At 42.8% G+C, this 17448-nt stretch overlaps 1 protein-coding gene across 15 annotated transcripts in view; it reads right to left on the bottom strand.

Annotated features, from left to right (window-relative positions):
• GPHN (gephyrin) overlaps nt 1-17448 on the bottom strand; it is a 631726-nt gene that overhangs the window by 488994 nt on the left and 125284 nt on the right. For 2 of the 15 annotated variants that reach the window (XM_059722878.1, XM_059722879.1), the window contains exon 2: nt 6538-6627. The exons of the other annotated variants lie outside the window; for them this stretch is intronic. The gene's annotated coding sequence lies outside the window, so the exon portion shown is untranslated. The remainder of the gene's footprint in view (nt 1-6537; nt 6628-17448) is intronic. 15 annotated transcript variants of the gene reach the window in all.

The following is a 17448-nucleotide window of genomic DNA, read 5'->3' as shown; positions in this document are numbered from 1 at the left end:
TATACAGTCTTTAATTACCTGCCTCTTTTTTTAAGCTAACAAAAATATAAAGATGCTATCATGTGAAAAAATGCTGATCCTCACATGGTCATAGGCAGGAGTGGATCCACAGCACAAACCTCTATTACTCGAATCAAGTAATAGTAGCGGATGATTATCCCTCTATACGGGTAGTCACACGGGAAAGATGAAACAATCAGTTTGACATAATGTTTCACAGTTAACTTCAGACAACAAAGGAATATTGGGACTCAGGAATCCAGTTACTTTAGAGAAGTCTACTCTAATAGCTATAGACCCCTGTTCCCTGGTATGCCCCCATCAGCTTTTTCCCTTGCCTGCGTCATTGCACTTCCAGCCTGTCCCATTCTCCATTTGCTCTTCCTCCTTCTCCCCAAGTCAAGTCAAGTCAAGTCCAGTCAGTCCCAAGGCCACTGCAACTGTTGGGGTACCTTAAATGCTGTGCATCATTTGTGATTCTTTGGGTAAAGTGACCTGATGGCATTCATCTCCTCTCCAGATATGGATGGCTGTTGGCTCACAGGAAGCTCATCCACCCTTTGACAGGTCTTGTTTTTAGTCCTGCTGGATGTCCATACACCCTCCTCCTCCAGGCTAGCCCGGGTAGGGTCACCAGTTTAGTCACCAACAACCCGACCATGGAACAGGCTGTACTGGTTTACATGGCACCAGATAGCAGACCAAGAGAGGCCTGGCTTGACAGGCATTCTCTCCAACCCATCCATATTCTGCTTCTTCCTCTTCTCCAGCTCACCCAATTCTCTGTCTACTCCATGGAAACACAGGGGGAAAAAAAAGCAGATTTTCTCTTTTAACTGAGAAAAAAGCAGAGTTCTCATTTTAACAGATGGATTTTCAACTTTTGCAAAGGGCAATCTGCAGGCTCGTAGAGTTCCAGCCTGCAAGGGACTGGAAGGAGTGGGAGGAGGGCGATCAGGCAGGGAGCATCATATTCATGTACCTGCACATGGGCACCAGGCAGTCTGGAGAGCAGCTCCCATAGGTAAATGGGGGAAGGGGTGATAGAGGCCCCCATAGGGAAGGAGGGAGCTGGGCAGGGATGGAGCTGCTGCCCAGTCAGGGGTGTTTGGGGTTTGCGGCTAGAATGTGTGGCCGCAGGGCCCCGGCAGGGAGTGGGTCAGGGCCATGGGCGGCTCATCCTGGAGTAGGGGCTGGGGCTGTCTTCCTGCCGCTGTGTGCACTTCTGGGGAGGTCATGGGAGGCACGTGCCCCCCCAGATTTGTGCATGGGTGGGGGCAGGCTGCCCTGCTGCCCTCCCCCTGGGGCCTCTATGGCCCAGCAGGTGGGACCTATCTAGCATGGCAGGGTAGAGCAGGGCCAGGGGGGGAACTTGCTGCCATTGTGAGCCCTGCGCCACCCTGGCAAAGTGTCCCCTGCCTGCCTGGCAACAGCAGGAGCAGCGGCATGGAGTTGTGCCCCTCACTGTTGCTGGGGAGGTCCATGGTGCTTTGCCAGGATGGCACAGGGATCACAGCAGCAAAGAGCTTCCCTGCCTGGCTCCGCCTTGCCCTGCCATGCTGGGTCCCACCCGCTGGGCTGCAAAGGCCCGAGGGGGAGGGCAGCAAGACAGGGAGCCCGAGCCTGCAGCAGGCAGCCTGCCCCTGCCCACGGGCTCTACTCCAACCATGCCACCCGCAGGGAAGGGGGCACCAGTGTCTGTGCTCTGCTCCCCACTTGGGCCACAGCAGCCATCGCCTCCCACAGGCAGCAGCTGGGGCTTGGGAATGCTGTGGGAGGCAGGGGACTGAGGACCCAGGTCCCTGGCCCCCTAGCCCTGGCAGCTGAAGTCCCTCTCCGGCAGGGCTGGGGGGCGCACTGCTAAGGGGCTGTGGCTTGGGAGTAAGGGGCCTGGACCTGTGTCCTGGTAAGTGAAGGGGGCAGGGGGAGTTCTGATTTTCCATGATAAAAACCCAAAATCAAATGCCAATATTTTTAGGTATTTATAATTAATTTTATTATAGTGATTGAGGCACTGGTAAGCTTCCAAATTGCTTTAAAATTGTAAATATATTCATAAAACATTGTGTTCAACCGAAACTTATATACATAGCGGTGTTTCATTTCAATCACAGAATTTGGTGTTTTTATCAGAGAATCTGCAGGTTTTCATCAGAAATGTGCGATTTTTTTTATTTATCAGAGAAAACCATGTTCCCTGCTTATTACCAGCCTACTACTGCCCCATCTCTGCTCTTCACCCCGTGGCACTTTAATCTGACTGCTTCTTTCTGATGGCAACCTGCTGTCTGGTATTGATCAGAAGGAGTTTTAAGAGCACAGTTTTGCCTTCAGTTCTGGTGCCCAGTAGCACATCTCACTGTCATCTAGGCTGCAAAAGGAGCTGGAGAAAATTCTCCTATGCCTCAGGTTACTACAGGTTCAGTGAGCCCCGCTGGGGTAAAACATGTTCAAAATGACTGGTATAAAGCTCAGTGGGACAAAAGCATAGTCAGTGGAGACAAAATAAATAACTTTTCTGCCAGCTTCTAACAAGCTTCTAGTAACCATGTGCAAATCATGGCTTTAGAGGTTTAAAAACTGTCCAAACTTGGGTGGATTTTCCCAAGGACTATGAAAAGCAAACAGTGATTTGCCATCCAAATGTCAAGCTGATTCAAAGCAAGACAGTCCTATGATATCTCAATGAAACAGCTGCAAGAACTTTAAATTAGAAAAACAGGATACTGCCCTGACCTCATTCTCAGAGTCAGAAATGGCTGAACAATATGAAAATTGCAAAGAAAATTCAACTCTCAGCCAGACACCCAGCTGAAAAATGTAAGTGTGAAGAGTAAAAGTTTATTAAAGGTATAAGAATTGGTAAAGGGTCAAGCAACCTTAACTACAGGTATTTCTACTAACTCATGCTATAAGGACTGGAGTAAATGTATGAAAAAATAACTAAGTACATAAAAATCCCTTAGGCAGGCTGGAAAAGTGACTTATATTACAATATGAAAAACTTATTTTTTTGTGAATCTAAGTGACAAGAGTTTTATTTACCCTATTACCTCAAAATTGTGCTCTCTGTACTTTATCAACCTCTGTTAAGAGGTGTATTTTTCTCTAAATATGAATAGATTTAGTTAACCTTTGATGATATCTCTTTATTTTACCGTACCAATTTCTTTCAGCCAATAACAGATTTCTAGTACAAATAACAGCAGCCACTTTGGGTAAGCAACAGAATAATATCCACCTACAGCAGTATCATTCACTGTGTATAAACTCTGAAATTGTTTTAATTTAAAAATTGTAGGACTCCTCCAGCCCTCTGGGAGATTCAGAAGTATGCTTCTTTATAATGTTACGCTAACCTTTTGTTTAATTTTCTCCAGGACTTATATTTCCGATAACGTGTCTAAAAAATCTAAGCAGCAGCAGAATAAGTAGAAAATGATCAAGTATAGCACCAAGCATTGAAGTCTTCTGGGCTGAGGCTCTCAATTCCCTGGGAACAAATCTTATCAAATATGCTAGGGCAGGGGTGCTTAACCCTAAGCCTGCGGGCCACATCTGGCTCCCATGCTACGTCTTCGGCCCATGGGGCCTGCCACGACTCTGTGGGGAGCCCTGCAGTTTGTGGTCCTGTGTACTAGATCAGGCACAAAGGATGGCATGGAGCCTGATCCTAGCATGCAGAGCCCCTGGACCCTCAGCCCAGCAGGTTCCCAGTGCACAGGAGCAGTATGAAGCCTGATCCAGCCTACAGGCTGGCCCTGTGCCGTTGATCTGGCCTGCAAGGCAAAACCATGAGCATCACTTTGCTAGGGTGCAGGCTAGCCTGAGAGATGCTCTCCAAATGGAGGAAAAGGCATGATGGGATCTAACGTGCAATCCATATAATCACACTTCCTGCTGTGCCACATGTGCATGGCAGGAAGCATGACTGCAGGCTTGTAAACCAGATTCCTCCCCACCCTCCCTGCCAGCAGCATTGTGCAGCTGACAGGACTCCCAGTCACAGGGGCCTCTGGCCACACATTCAATCAATTATAGGAAGCAGCTACAACGTTTTACACATTTTGTGGAATAACTTTGCTGCTTATTCCTCTCTTTATTATGCCATTAATTGAATGACCGCGTGGCCAGGTGACCACTTATGGCATGATTAATTGGTTAATCATGTTTTAAGTATAACATGTAAATAGAGCCTGTATAACATACCAGTTAATCCAGTTTGGGGGAGAACACTGGCTACTAGATATCTCCATTTTTTACTTTATTGTGACATTCTTTACAGCATAGAACAGCAGCCAGCAACTTCTACAAGCTGCAGGACAAGAACCTGGCTTCAGTACAATGCAGGCTGGGGACTTTGTGTCAGTAGCAGAGTGCTTTGCCTACCCCCCTGCCCCAGCAGCTGGAAGCTGAAGCCAAGGTTATTTGATTATTTATAATAGCTAAATACTACAATCAATGTCTTTATCATGGAACCTATTTGAGCAGAAGCTACAGACTCTGGCCCCAATTTGGCAATGTAACCCATGCAGTTAGAAACCTACATATATGCAGAGTTCCACCAACTTCAAGTTACAGCAGGAGGATTTGGGGGTCTGTCTGCACAAATCTAAAATTATCTTAGAAAGAACAGGTTTGGAAAGTAACAGCTTCAGATGAAAAGACCACTTAATATAACAAGAAAAAAGAAAGCAGACTTAGAACAAAAACAAAAAGCAAACCAAAAACGATAGTAGTATCAATGCACAAGAAAATTAAAATGAGGACTTGGTTTCACTGAATGCAAAGATGTGCCAGGGTAACTGGGGCAGGAGTATGAAGGAACCTCTCAAGGGCAGATTCAGTATCAGGAGTCAAGTGACTGACCTCTGCCACGCCAACATAAACATCATAGACTTCTTATTAACACACCTTTCTAAACCAATAAATCAAAAGCAAATTAAAAGTCAGATCCAGATGGTACACTCCAGTGGCTCTGCACAGTTCTTGTGACAGAGAACAGCTGGAAATACAACTGAATTATCCAGTATGCGCTAACTTCTTTATGAGGCTTTAGTGTTCAAATAAACCTGCCCTTTACATTTAAACAAAATTAAATAATAAATATTAATGCTGCATATATTCAAATAACTGGAACTATTGCAAGGTAGCATTCAGTCTGGGGGTTTTAGTGCTGTATATATAACATAACATGCTTAAATCTGTCTTTTATAAAGACATACACAAAATATAAAATTTAGAAAGCACCAAGAACTTTCAAGACAAAAAGCTACATTCAAATGAAACTAAGGTTGAGAGGACATATCACAGATTCAAGAGAAACCAAACAAATGCTTTAATTATCCCAAATGCACACATTACAATTTTAGAAATACAGTGAGGTATCAAAAGCTGTGGGTAAGACTGCTATGGTGCCCTACCTCTAACCTGTTAATACAGCTTGAGATGAAAAATAAGAAATTGGATCTTTAAAAATCAGTTTTGTCTAATTCAGGAAATACAAACGCTAACAATGTCTTAATTACAATTGTATGGTCATTGGATATGTTATTACATAGATGCAGCAGAACGTTACCAAAACTCAGTCTCTTCCAAAATAAACTCAACATGGTGACATGCCTCAACATTTAGATAAAAGAGAATTTAACTCCTAATTTAATTTTTATCTAGAAAAAACTGGAGGAAACAGCAGACAGACACCGGAGGGCAACCAAAAGAATGAGCAAGACAACTTGGAATGCCAGAGTTATAAGCAGGCTAAAGTATATGAGCAGGTAAGCTAATATATTCCTGAGGTAGCCTACCACCGACCAACTTTCCGATTCCTTTGACTAAAACCAAGAAAAATAATTATAATATAAAAATAATTGTATATAAAATAATCATTGTATAATTATTTTCCTTTGTCACTACACTTTTGAAGGTAGGATAAACACAGATAGGAAAAAAAGCTCTTTTTTCTGCCTTTCTGACTCCTCAGAATGCTTCCTCTGGAGTAATTTGCAGCTCCTTTTCAGAGCATCCAGCCCTCAGCAGTCATTTGATTCTTGAGCCCCAGTCCCACTAGCTATCTACTCTTGGATTACTTCCAATTCAGCATTATACTCCCTTCTTCTTTTGCCCACAAAATTAATCAATGAAGGCAGCTAGTAGCTGCACTGATTGACAGAGAGCAGAATGAAACAAAATATTTTTTTAGCCCTCCACCCCACTACTCCCTCCAAAAGTAGCTCTACCCTGACTTGCCACACTACTGTGGTCCAAATCCCTCAGTTAATATCAATGGGAAATTGTTTCTTCTAACTAGGTGCCAATTCCTCCCTATAAATGCATCTGTCTCTAATATCATCCATAATAAGGTGGTCTACAGCAAGGAACTATATGAGATATGCATTAAAATGTGAAAACAATGCATTTTAAATATTTGTATTCTCTTCAAACTCCAAATTATTACTTTACAAGGCAGAAACTTCCCAGAATTTAAGAGTGCAGCTAGGAAATCATACTACACTGGAAAGGTAAATGTATTCTTACCTGATAATTTCTTTTCTCTGAATTAACAGGTCCACTATTCCTAATAATGCATTTACCCACTGCTCTGCAGCTTAGATGGCAGGACCAAACCTGTAAGTCACAGGGATAGGACTTAGCTCCACACTCTCTAGAGAAATCTACTTCCAGGGTGTAATATAAACAGCCCTTAGATTTCTGGCTTTCTACAGTGAAGTGTACCTTAACTTTATATATATAAACCTTTGTCCTTGGGACAGGGGTAGGAAGAGCTCTTTGTTTAAAATCCAGTTCTTCCCATTGTTTTGCCCAACGTCTGTAGAAAATCCATCCAACAGTTATAGAACAGTGGATATTCTTGGTCACTGTCTCCTACTCGCTTCCTTTTTCACCATTGATCCCCTTTTCACTCTTGCTCAGAATGCATATTATAGCAATATTATAACATACAATTTTACACATGATATTTAAGCAGATGTGTATGTTCTTCCATGCATAACTGTTACAATTAAATGCTTATACACTGTATCTCACAAACATATATACAACTGATACTCATTTGATAAATATAGCACTCATCTTTGACAAGCAAGTGGGTATAATTGAGGATGAGCAAGCAAAGAATAAACAATGGAAACAAAATTTTGAAGAGCTGTCAACATGCAGAACACTGAAGATGATATTGTCCGGAAAAACCGCAAACAAGGAAAAAAGGATCCCACAATTTCTAGTATCAATAATAAATTTTTTTCAGAAAGTTTGATAAAAAGAAATCTTAAAAGCAAATGACATCATAATTACACTATAATGTCAGAGATGCTGCAAAAAGATGAGGAATATATGGGAAGTGACATGAATGCTATTGCTATTATTTGCAATATTACAGTGACCAACATCCCCAGTTAAGATCAGGGTTCCACTTTAGTAGGTACTGAGCAATCACAGAGTAAGACCCATTCCCTGTACCAAAGTTTGGTTTATTCAAAAATGAGAGAGAAAGGGGAACAGTAACAAAACCAAATAATTATGAAATCCAGAGAGTGCAAAATTTGATGAACCAGATTAAGTCTAGTTAGAAGCCTGATAAACAGTTTTCTGTTTATAAATAGGTATTTTAAAGAGCCTTTAAATATTTTGCACTCCACTGTAAAACAAACACAAACTGTTTCAATTACCTTGCAACCCCCTTACTGATAGATCAGGCCTCTTGAAATATGAACCCTTCCCCCACCAAAAAATTATGACATTGTTGGGCTGCAACTGATGTGCTGATTTCTGCGGTCTTACTTGAAAGTCTTAAGTCACTCTTATCTCTTAGTCCCCAAATGAGGTTCAACCTTCACTGGCTCAAGAAGGGAAAAACCTGAATTAAGAGGGAGAGAAAAGATTGTAGCAAGACATATCCCAGGATGGTTTTGTGATAATACCAGCCCTGCTATACATGTTATTGGTATAGCACAATTAACTGAGACCAGCTACATGTGCAAAGTACCCATCATGCCATTTAAAGGTCCAACCAGCTATAAAGTTAGACCTCAAAAATGTGTACTAAGTTTACAGCTGGTTGCTATCCAGCTTTAATTTGCACATGTAGCGGGGTCTACCTTTGTGGCTGGGAGCCCTACCTGCTGACCAGGCTCCCAGCTGAATGGGCTCTCTACAGCACCAGGGTGGAGAGTCCTGCAGCTGTGAGACTCTGTGTCTGGCTCTGTGGTGTGCCACTGGGGCAGAGAGTCTGTAGCTGCAGGACTCTTCAGTCCCAACAGCTGTGAGATTCTTCCATGGCTGCAAGTCTTGTCATATGGGACTCACAGCTGCAGAAGCTTTTTAGTTGCTGGTGCAACGGGAACCTTGGATTGAAATCCAAAGCTTCCCCTATACTGCCCGTAAGGCATGATAGGATCTAATGGTGGATCCTACAATCACATCTCCTACCATTAATGTGTGTTATGGCAGGAAGTACAATTGTGTGGATCATGCTTCAGATCCTATCATGACTTTAAATGAAGGTCTAGATGAGCCCTTAGTATCATCTTTGCTTTAAGGCAGGAGGGTTAGCAACCTATGGCCCACCAGCCAGATAAAGCCTGTGGAAGTATGCACCACTGACCAGTGCATCCCGCCTCTCCACTCCATGTTATGCTGCTGACCCCAACATACATGGCACTCCCTTGCCCCCTCCAACATGTTCAGCTCACTATCACTGCTGAACTCACCCCTTCCTACTGCCTTTGGGGATGGGAATTGGTGGTACATGGCAGAGGCAGCAACACATAATGGAGGCAGAAGCAGATAATGTAGGTGCTGTAGAGGGCACCACAGAAGGGAGCTACAGCGAGGTCACAAGCAGTTGCCCACCACTCTAAAAGCTGCTGAGCCCTACTTTAAGTCATTAGACTGGGTTGCATTCCTGTTCTGTAAAAATTATTTAAAAGCATAATTGTTTACTCCACAGATGCAGTAAGAAGAAAATTCATTAATGTGATTATGGTATTCAGGTATTATAGCAAAAGGGGGCATGTAGGTGCTTAGGCAGTCTTTTCCCTACCTAAGTAATGGGTAGACAGAACACAGATACCAAAGTTCTATCACATGAGATGGTTCTGTTCTCGTGGACCTTTGACAAATGTTGGCCTTTGACTTTTTTATACTGGTGGACTACTGTTTGTCTCTCAAGTTCATCTTTTGCAGTTGTTCCACTTATCTACGGCTAATTAAATATTTACTGAGCCGCAGAGTAAGAAAAACTGACGCTACAACCCAGCGGTCATGGCCCTTCATCTTGCATCTAGTGGGATGCGGTAAACTGAACTGCAAGTTCCCACTCCATTATTTATTTATACAAAGGAGTTAATCTCCAACTAAATACCAACATTAAAATAGCTGATGAGCTGTTGGACAAATTGTTCACCTGTGGAACAGTGAGATTCACATCTCTGATCTGACTCAAAGCATTCTCCTATACATGAATGTTTATGTAAAAAACTGCGTATGAGCTAGCAAGCATTTACCTAGTGTCATTATAAAGATCTTGTATACCAAGTCTGCACTGTGTTGAGATTCTATTACCATAACTTATATAGTTTACCAACTTATTTCCAATAAAAAAGTGGTTTGCTGTGGGAGAGAAAGAATTGCTTTTCTACACAGCCATATAGATATAACCTTTGAGTATTTCCATAACCCTAATTATGCATCTTAAATGTGAACACAGTACATTTCAAAATGGAAGTCTCTTTTTTTCCTAATTTTCATCTTCTTTTTAAAGAATTTCATATGAATTTTCCCAGCTTCATGGAAAACTTCAGTGATATGACAATGACAACGTTTCAAGTCAATATAGATTCCTTTAGAAATATAGCTGAACACAGCAGAGATTTTTTTTAAACCCTGCTAGGGTAATCTATGAGATGTCTCGCCACTTTAAATGCCTGCCATTTTAAAATAGCTATAAACAAAGTCTGTCTTCTAGGGAGGAGAGGAGCAGAAGGTAGGAGCAGAAACTGAAGGTTCAAAACAAACTCTCCTTCATATTTTAGAGATAAGAGAAGAAAGGGTGATGTATTTGCAGTGATGCTACATCGCTGTTTAAGCTCTCTTCCCAAACACAGTATAGCTGAACAGATAAATGAGAACAGGCACTGGATATGCCAAATTGGTTGCATTCAGTAGAGACAAGGCAGGATGATCAAATAGGTAATGCTGGTACTCAGCCTACTGTAGTACATACAGGAGACCAACCTGTCCTACATTAAGAATAGCAAACTGTTAATATAAAAGCAGCATTATCTTCTAACATCTTCCCCTTTCATTTCTTTCAACTCTCCTTATTCATAAATAACTTAATTGAAGTCTAAAAGAAAGAAATGCATGAAAGAAGCCTAGCTGCCTGGGACTCCATTCAAATTAAGCTGATATAATACATATAAAGTACAAGCAAACAATCAGAAGTATAATTTATTTTATCAACACCCCAAATAGCAAAGATTTGCTTTCTGCTCACTTTAAGGCTAAGTATAGACAGTCAAAAAGCCTGAGGATGAATCGATTCAACCTAGAGAGCTTCCTTTAAACTGCCTAGGTTGAACCAATAACCAACTGAACTGACATTCAGCTGTCAATTGGGAAAGCAGGGGAAGGTCTGCACTGACCCAGGTAGACACCCCTAGTTCTCAGCCTTGATTATGCTGTGAGCATGCTCACATGAACAGAAGGAACAAAGGCTCTGGAAAAGCTGACCGTTTGCCCTTTCTGAGGTCATGACCTAGATATACATATTATACATGCAAAATAACTTGCTCTGGCTCAAAGAGTGTCTAGCCTGTCCACTTGACCTGAGCTGTAATAAACATCCGGTGACATGTCATTCCTGTGAATGATTGGAGAAGACTTGATTAATATGTATGGGAGTTCAAAATGTTTAGAAGGTGCATAAGTTTGTTCTGGGCTTTTCCTGCCTTTTGTTCTGCCTTTTTACTCTGCTCTGCTCTCTCCGTTCTGTGCTCTTTCTGTTCTTTGCTCTTTGATCTTTTGCTAATAGCTATCTGTTTTCTGCTCTCTGCAAAGCAAGTGTCTGAATTGTGTGTCTGTTGCTTTCTAAAGTGAGTAAGAATGTATGAGTGTAAAGAACAGAAACTTATCTGGATACCCTGGTGAGCAGTTGGAGGCTTCCCTGAAGCTAGTGTTCCTTTACCTCAACATTTACTTAAATTTGGTAACGTATTACCCACCCTAAGCCTGACGTGCTAAGTACCCAGGAGAGGAAAGGAGTAGAAATCCTCAATACGAAATCAATGAATCTATGAATCTAACCCAGTGTCCGTAGCGTGTGTAATCTGTTCTCCTGTTTATAATACATCCCTGAATATGTTTTTCTGTTTGTTTGTACATTCATATTGGTTAATGTTGTTTATTAATACAATTTCTTAATTCAACTTTTTGTGTCTTTATGCATTCTGATGGTGTCAGATGCGGCTGAGCCGTAAACCAATACCCGACCAATCAAAGCCTTAAATCCACCAACCTACAGAGATAATATTTCATGAAGCTCCCCCAACGTTTTGAGGAGGGTTAACAACCCTCTAGCCCCTTTGTTGTCAAATAGAAACAGACCCCACCTTGGGGTCTTCATCAAGCCAGTAGACAGGAGGGCGCCAGAGCACATCTCCCATTGCCATCTTAGCTAAGTGTCCTGGGAATTGAACCTAGGTCTCCCACATGGCAGACAAAGAGACTATACCACTGAACCACAACAGAAAGTTACCCATGATTAGGACTACTGTAATAATCTGAAATAAAGAAACAAGCTACACAGTTTATGTTCCCTTTCAGAGGCCTTTTTCCAACTAAAGTTTCCAATCTGGTACATGAAGGACTTCCTGAAAATTCAGGAACACCACTAGTCTGAAAAATCTTGTAAAAATATGTAGAAATTCAACCTTGTTTTATCACTTTCAATACACTAAAGATTAAGGAATATTTAGGAAAGGTATTTTATCTTTAGATCTAATGATTATTGACTAATTCAGTTTTGCCTTCACTGGATCACACCAGAAATAGAATCTTCTGAATTGGCCAAGGTTTTGAAAACAAGTGTGTATTTATGAATGCTGAATAACCCTTGTAGTCACCTCTCAAATTTCAAGCTAAAATGATAGATTTCCTGGACAAGGATATCTCAGAAGATCTCAGGACTTTAGATCTTCCCTGAAAATTAGGTGCATAAGAGAATACAATGGCAATCGCTCTTTCTGTGAATGGAGTCCCACATAGACAGAATGGCACTATTATGGAAGTTCTGTTCCAGAACTTCAGTGCAGAAGAGAACTAAAGAAAAAGAGTGAACCTTTCTGACAGACAAGAGGCTTCTGTGGCTTCTATGATTTGTTGCTGTTTCCTGTGAAGCAGGGCTGTCCAACTGGTGACCCACAGGCCACATCCAGCCCCTCAGAGGTTGCCAGTCCCCCCACTGAAGTTGCTGCTACATCACCTGGGGTCTCTGTGGCAGGGAAACATAGTAGGACAGGAGCTCATGCAGCAGCAACAAGGGGGAGGGACCCGCATGGTGGCAACAAATAGGGAGAGGGACTCAGGCAGCACAGTGGCTCACACTGCCTGCATGGTGCAGGGGGATGCACAGGCAGTGTACTGTTGCTCCCAGGGGGCGCATCCCCACAAGTGGGAATGTGCATTTCCTTAGGGTCAAACAGCTGTGGCACATGTGCTGCTGCTTGTCCCCAGGAAACTCCTGTGCATGCACACTCTGGCACATGGCATGTAGCCCCAGGTGGGCTAGGGGAAGCTGGGGCCAGCACCTGGGCTGACCCTAGCAGTTTTACCTGGGCTCCTGAAGGCCTCCAGGGGCTGCAGCCATGGCAAACCAGCAGCACAGAGCCTGGCTGGCAGCTGGTGTGGCTCTGGCTGGCCAGGATCTGGTTTCTAGTGGCACACGCTACCACCAATGTGCGCTGCCCTGCTTTAAGGCAGGTTTTTTTACACCCAGATCTACTGATGTCACCCCTCTGCCTCCTCTCCCCACCCCTCCACCGTGCTACAAATTAGCAGCAAGAGGAATGCCTGCATGTGTACATGTCACTGCACATCCACGCATATCTGAACACACCCACTAAGCCCACATGTCACACAGCCTCTACAGTATGTGGCCAGCATGGTGTGCATCCCAAAGTCTGCAAGGAGCGCTGCATGCGGCTCCTGGCCACTCAGAAGTTGGGCAGCACTGCTGTGAAGAATTTATTTGGGTTGCAAAAAGCTCAACTGCTGATGCTCCAAATTTATGATGATCAGTACACACATTGAGCTGTGAGGGGTCAGCGCCAAGGGCCTCACCAGTTACCTTTCCAGGCAGTCAGCAGTGGATTTGTTCTCCATTATGTCATTGCACCAGCAAACATCAAATGTGTCGTGGCCACTTACTACACTTTATTTGTTAATGCCATGAGCCATAGTCGCAGTATTAGTAATGAGAATGCATTACTACTTTGATCTTGCACCCTCATGAACACAGTGTTACCATATTACTTTGTTTTAGCCACTTTATGATCTTGGAATCTTCCTGTATGTAACCAGTGACATCGCCACTAGATGAATGGCCAAGTGAGTCTCTTGGCCACAGAGCCTCATATTGACAGTAGCATTGCTTCTAGATAAAAAAAACCCCCAAAAGAGTAAATTTTCCTTTTCTTGCCCCCTAGAAAAGGAATGTAGTAATTTTTTTTTTTTTTACATGTTTTTACAAAGTTACCAAGGTGAGCATTCCTGGCCAACCGGAATCATAGCTGGTGTGGCCTAGTGGAGGGCTGGATCATAGGTGATATTGCCTAATGGTTAGGCCACTAGAAAGGGTAGGAGCTAATCCAAGTTACCAGAACCAAGAGGGAAGTCCAGAGGCAGAGTCCACATCCAAGTTACAGGCTGAATCAGAGTTCTATAGTCAGAGACCGAGTTACCAGATCCAAGGATAATTTCCAAAAAGCCAGTAGTCCAGAAACAATACCAAGCAGGGTCAGAAGCTGGAGAACCAGGAGTACAGGATTTAGAAAGGCTTATCACAGGATACCTTCAAAAGAACCAGTGGCTGACCTGGTTCTTTTGTGCCACAGGTGCAACTAAATGGGGAGACTGCTCTCCCCAGCAGCCAATCAGAAAGACCAAGGTCACCCCAGTTCTGTGCAAGGGGTGGTAGACATATGTACCATGGTGGGAATGGTGTTGGAGATGTAGAGTGGTTCAACCCATGAAAGCATCCTCCTAGCCCTATGCACGGTTTCAGGGTAACCGAGCTGTGCATGGGGTGGGAGGCAGATGCATCACAGCTGAATCATCTCAAGATCCTGGGATGGAGCCTTAGGATGGTTTAAGCCATGGGGAATGGCATCCCCTCCTCCTTGCCCAGTCCTACTGATCAGTGGGGCCCAGGTTGTAGAAACCCATGGCTTGACCCATACTAGGAACACCAAGGACAAACTGAATTTTAGGGGAATGCCCCCTCCAACTCCTTGCAGAGACCCAGAGTGACCCAGGTCTGTTCACATTGGCAGGGCGATGAGGGGCACTGGCACCACTGCCTGAATAGTTCAGGGACTGTCAAGTGTTTAAACAATGGTAACAGGGTCCATCCTCCTGTCATGTGTTCCCACCCCGCATCCTGCCCATCTCCCCCACAGGGCTCCCTGACAGCTCACCACTAGGCTGGCTAACAGGGAGCCAGTGTTCTTCCTTCCCCCTGGAGGAGGGAAGGAGCAGAAAACTATGGGATACTGGGGGTCCTCAGTACTTGAGAAAAGCACACAGTCACTCAAGTTGGCACAGGAGAAGTCTTCCCGTCTGGAAGTGATCTCATTTTTTTGCAGAAGAAAAAAGCTCCAGTTCTCTTCTGCAAAAAAGCCCACAAACAGTATTTCTCTTGGCACAAATATAACAACTGTCCGTAGCCTCAGAGTTGAAAACAATCAGAGAGTTTCTTCTTTACATGGTAAGTCACCTGCAGCATAAGTCAGACCAACTGGCGTGGACATTAAACCAGACTCCCATCACCAGCTGCTGCTGCTAACTATAATGCACTGTCCTTTAAGGCAGCTTAAAATCCATAGAGCAACTGAATGATGGTAAGAGATCCATTTAAAATGTCTGCTCCCTTATCTCCAGCTGTCTGACCAGTTCTTCTTTACAATAGGCTACTCTTAGCTGCGTCTCATCCAGCTTTTTTTTTTAAATAGCTAAACAGGAGACTGAACAGCTTCAACAACATGAAAATCATCAAACCAATGCCTTACTCAACATCTGCATGCAGTACTGGGGTCTGAGAAAGAACACAGATATTGCCAACCTGTATCTGTGGCTGCAGGGTTTGAATTGCACTGACTCTTGAGGGGGTCTGAAAAAACCCCCAAAAAACTTGGGCTGACCATCATGAAGCCCTAATAAAACTGGAGATCCCCCAGGTTATAATTTTCAAATCTTACAGGGGGACTCTAGTCTCTTATGGAGGGCCCAGCCCCCGCAAGTTCCCCCATAATTCGAACTCTGTGTAGCTGGCTACTGATCTAATAATAGCTGCCTGTTATAGATGTACCTAGTTATTATTGTTACAGCATTCTGAAGTTAGAATCACAGAAAAGTAAAAGGGACTTCTCAAGGTCATGTAACCCCTTGCTCCAGGCAGAATCACCCCTGACTAAATCATCCCAATCAGTCACCTAACCTGCTCGTAAAAACTTTCAAGGATTTTATGGAGATTCCATAAACTCTGGCAAGAAAGTTCTTCCTAGTATGCAATCTAAATTTCTCTTGATGTAATTTAAAACCATAGCTTTTTGTCCAGTCTCCTTCAGACACAAAATAGTTTAGCACCATAAAGCACCATCCTCTAAATTTATAATCATGCTTCAGATATCTGAAGACTCTTATTAAATTCTACCAGGAGGAAACAGTACTAGAAACTAGCAAACAGGCCAGCAAACCGTGGGGACTCCTTCTTGAGAAGACAGCAGAATTAGGAGGCTTTAGATTGTCTTGGGAGAGGGCTTGTGAGTGGAGAACCTGCCAAGTTTGGGCTTGGTTGTCTGGGTTCAGTATGGTTGCCAGTTTTCAGAGCGGTGCTCTCAGCTGCTAAGCCTAGCAATTGATAGCAGGGCTTGCCTGGGCAGAAAAGCTAAGCCAGTCATAGTGCCAGATACACCAGATATGAGCAAACAGGCCAACAAACTACATATATGTTCAGACAATCCTAATTGAACAGTTAATTGATTTTCAAGTCCTTTATAAATTTTAATGTCATAAAAATAAACTTGGAGAGAACAATGTAATTCAGAACAACAACAAAGTGAAATATTTTCAAATTTTCAGACTATTCCCTTATTTTTTTGGGAAGCACATGCTGAGTGTGGACTTTGTCATAAAGAACGATAATCGCAAATGATCAACAAGGTCATCCCTATTCCCTGAATAAAAATTCCACAACCCACCTCCTGCCATAATATTTAGAAAGCCTTAAGCAAACCCACCAGTTGAAACTGATGAAAATTCCTTCACTATGGAGGAATCCTTGGAAGACAGAATTCCCATAATGGTTCCTATACTACTTTTACAGAAGGCTCAGCTGAGGAAAGGAAGTACAGTCAGGACGCCTTTATTTCTAGTGCTACGAGTTGACAATATAAAAGCTTTTTAAATTTTGAGACATTCTAGAAAAGCTGGCAGTAGTGCAGAACTGAGTCTCGTCTGTTCTGGGCCTGGAAAAAGTTGTAACATATAGCAGGGGTGGGAAGAATTTGAAAAAGGGAGTTAACATTTAGCTAGTTTATTTTTAACTGAAATGGTGGCTTCTGGTGCTATTCAGGCATTCAAAAACTTACAGCAAGTCACATGGAAATAACTGAATAGGATGAAGGCAAGTGAAACAGTCAAAGTGCAGGATAAATTAATTTGCCACATGACTCTGCAAGTCATCAAATGAATATCAATATGTTTGAGTACAAACATTATAAATGATGATATAACGGAAGTCATACCATCTATCTCTATGCATTTTATGCGTGTCATTTACCATAGTTTATGTTATTAATGATGTCAAATACCATGAGCCTAAAGGTTTACAGTAGATTTGTCTGAACAGGATATAAATCTCCCAGGCAGCCAACAGTTTATTTTCTTAGTTTTCATGTAGCAGGAACGATGCATTTCTAATCAGAATATCAATATATGCAATCATCTTTAAAAAAAGTATTACAGGAGTGAAGAGAGATATTAGAGAAAAAATGTGTATCTTAGCAACTCTGGCAATGATCTGAGTATTCTTTGTGCCATATACTGCCACTCATCACTGTTCTGTCATCTGATGAACTACTAACTCATCACTGTTGGTATTCCTACAAAAAATATCCTGTGACAAGCAATCATACATACACCCTACACAAC

The sequence above is a fragment of the Alligator mississippiensis genome, chromosome 2 (genome assembly GCF_030867095.1).
Source record: "Alligator mississippiensis isolate rAllMis1 chromosome 2, rAllMis1, whole genome shotgun sequence".
NCBI lineage: Eukaryota > Metazoa > Chordata > Crocodylia > Alligatoridae > Alligator > Alligator mississippiensis.
The sequence above is the reverse complement of the archived record's forward strand: the minus strand, read 5'-3'. Positions and strand labels throughout refer to the sequence as shown.